The following is a 3,454-nucleotide window of genomic DNA, read 5'->3' on the forward strand; positions in this document are numbered from 1 at the left end:
TATCGTCCCGAAATCGAAGAGAGAAGGAAGACAGGATAGGAGAAAGCCAGTCGTTCCGAGAACGAACAATATACCATCAGGATAAAATCCGCCCCGGGCAGGAATCGAACCCGCGGCCTAGGGTCTGTATCTAAATATTTCTGTCTCTGGATCGACTGGATCCAAATATTTTCTTCATCGACTTCAGGCTCTCTAACTCTTTCTTCCTCGGTCAAAATAGGAAACAAAATGAAAATTTCACCAGCCTAGTTAGCGCGGAGGGTAGCGCGTCTACTTTGTAAGCGCTAGGCTGCGAGTTCAACTCCCGCGCGGGGTGGATGTTCAAGTTCGTTCTCGGAACGGCTGGGTTTCTCCTATCTTGTCGATCTTCTCGCTTCGCTTTCGGGAGGATGATAAGACCTTAGCAGTTACAGTTCCCACCATAAGAGAGAGAGAGAAAGAGAGAGAGAAAAAAAAAATGACCGATGGCAAAGTTTCTTCAATAGATACCATTTCACCGCTGGACAGCAATGGAAAATGGAAATACTTTGTGAACTAAATAGTAAACCTCGCACGTTTCATGTTGAAAGCATGTTTGTTCACTTTGTACAAATGCTTCAAAGAATTCGTAGTATTATTACAGTTATAACTTATAACTTATAGGTATTATAACATTTGGTAGTATGTACCATACAATTCGTAGTACTATTATGTACATACTATATTACACAGAGTACCACCACACTAGATGACAAGAGGGAGTAACCTCACCACTCATCAACCACTCACCAGAATCTAGCTACTGTTAGGAAAACTGTTTGCAAATATATCCCTTTTGATAGAGAACAACATAAAGAACAGCAAAATCGATAAATTATTCAACAGCATAAATATGCAAACCAAACGGGGGAGAAAAATGAAAATATAAAATTCATAGAAAATAAATTTAATAATCTAGAAAATATGGATTTACAATACTCCTTTTTTCCGCGGAAAAAAAGTGGAGCGGAAGATTCATATTGAAGCAAGTTTGCTAGGCAGTAGCAACTTTTTATTGCCATGATAGTGCTTTACATTGCTATATAATGGATTGCCATATTGCTTTAGATCACTATAAGCATACTCCTCCTGGAAGTCTCTCAACCGTCTTCCATCCGGCGTGTCAAGATGCAAATATTACAACTTAAAGAAATGGGGGTATGAAGATAATGCTGATTGCGAGTGCGGCCAAGAACAAACACAAACATGAACATCTTCTTATCTGCAATCAGCTGGACCAGACATGCACCTAAGTACTATATATAAACATGGACCGTCATTTTCTGGGAAACTTGAAAACACTACGTATAGACATAGAGTATAGATGAGTCTGCAGTCCGAGATTTTTACAATTTTACAACTTCTATTAATAATAAAATGTATGAGTAAAAGAAATGACACTCATGTGTACTTCCTTGAGTCATTCAATTTCACAGTTACGAGATGTGAATCAATCGGAAATGGACCATGGACCAGTTTTTAGTCCGTCCTTCCTTTATTATTACAATAGTAATAAAAAGGTATAAGGGACGGACTATTGTATTCGCTTCGGTGTCTGTTAGAGTTGCTATTGTTTATGACGTAGGTAATTTTAATGTGAATGCACTGCTTGTAGCTTTAAGTGCACTTTAGAATATTATAGGTATGCTTGTTTACCCTGCTTGAATAGGACTAAAATATCCTTCCAGCCTAGTTAGCTTGGAAGGATTTTATCCTTTGCAGATAAGGTTCGTTCTTAGAACGGCTGGCTTTCTCCTATACTGTCTTCCTTCTCTCTTCGCTTTAGCCCTTACAGTTTCCTATCTATAAAAAAAGTCCCTTTGCCCCAAAAGTCTAAACAGGGTAGGTAGGTCCTACTTTATAGGTTCAAGAACCAAGATCACATCAGATTATAAATGAGGGAGAGAAACTAAACAAAAGATTGAATGGTCGAGTCCTAAATCTTTCATGCAACACCCTGTATGAATAATTTTGATCAGCAAAGGAGGACAGAACTTTGTATTCTCAATAGGTCACACCGTCACACATCCCGGTATGGTCAACAAGTGGGAGCACAATACCGAGTACAGGCAACAACAGAACGTCAACAATAAGGAAATTATCATTCGTCTTGAGTAATTGACTTGATTATGAGGCTGACATTTGAAGTGATTAGCTTTTATTATCTCCTACAATACATAGACACTTACACAGTCATATACACTGTTAATACATAGAGGGACAACTACATGTTCACTGTATACCATTTGTCATGGAAGTTCAAATGACAGCCGGCCAAACAATCAGTGACTTGCATGCGATTTTCTCCTGATGTCAGACATACAATATGCAAACTGTCAAACTGTTTTGACTTAGCGGAGCGGAGCGCTGCTGCGCTCCTTAATAACGATCGGTGCTGAGGGGACGTTCCAGCTTTTAATGGTGCGTCTACAACTCGTTGCGATTCCCAATCGAATAAACTACGGGCTAAAAAATTCCCGGAGGGACGGACCCAGCTTGTTATCTTATTAAAATATCCTTTTTGGATGATTAAAAATTCTTCGATTAGTTAAATCTCTCATTAAGTCGTTGGTGAAATCCATCATGATCACAATCGAATAAACTACGGGCTAAAAATTCCCGGAGGGACGGACCCAGCTTGTTCTGTTTTTATGCGTAATCAAGATTCTGATTCATAACGTCAGATTCCAAGTGTAGGGAATCTCTACTATGGATATCCTACCGTTAGCGGTGTCCACATAGTCGACGACCGTCGATCGACATCCATCGATGTCGACTGAAACCATGCATAATGCCTCGACAGTATGGATTCACCTCGTCGTGTGTCCACATCGTCGACGACCGTCGATCGACATCCATCGATGTCGACTGAAACCATGCATAATGCCTCGACAGCATGGATTCACCTCGTCGATACACATCGATCGACTGTCCGTCGACCGTCGACTATATGTGTGGACACTGGACATAGATCTCTCTTGGCTATTTTTGTTCATTGTACATATTATGTATTATTTTTAGTTACACGCCCATTATTAGATATTTACCAATTTCCTTGGCACAATATCATACGTGTATCTGTTAGTAACAATGCCCGGATTGCCCAGAATTCGTCCCAGGAAACAATTAGGTATTTCCAATTCCCAGAACTGAAAAGTCGTCCACAGCATAACTCATTGAAATCATAACGCAAATCATCAATCACACGAAACACTGGAAAAGCAATTTGATAAGCATGATATTGCTTTACATCACAATGAAATGAGTAATATTGAAGAAACAACTGAAAAGAGACGGAGCGCTCAGAGCGCGGAAGTGAGAAATGAAATTGAAAAACAAAACCATGCGGAACATACAGGGTGGTCAACTTATGTGTGGCCCATGGGAAACTACTTTATCCTTAGTATCTGTGTTTGCCCAATAAGATATCTGAATC

This window comes from Diaphorina citri, unplaced genomic scaffold, assembly GCF_000475195.1.
Source record: "Diaphorina citri unplaced genomic scaffold, Diaci psyllid genome assembly version 1.1 scaffold630, whole genome shotgun sequence".
Lineage (NCBI taxonomy): Eukaryota > Metazoa > Arthropoda > Insecta > Hemiptera > Psyllidae > Diaphorina > Diaphorina citri.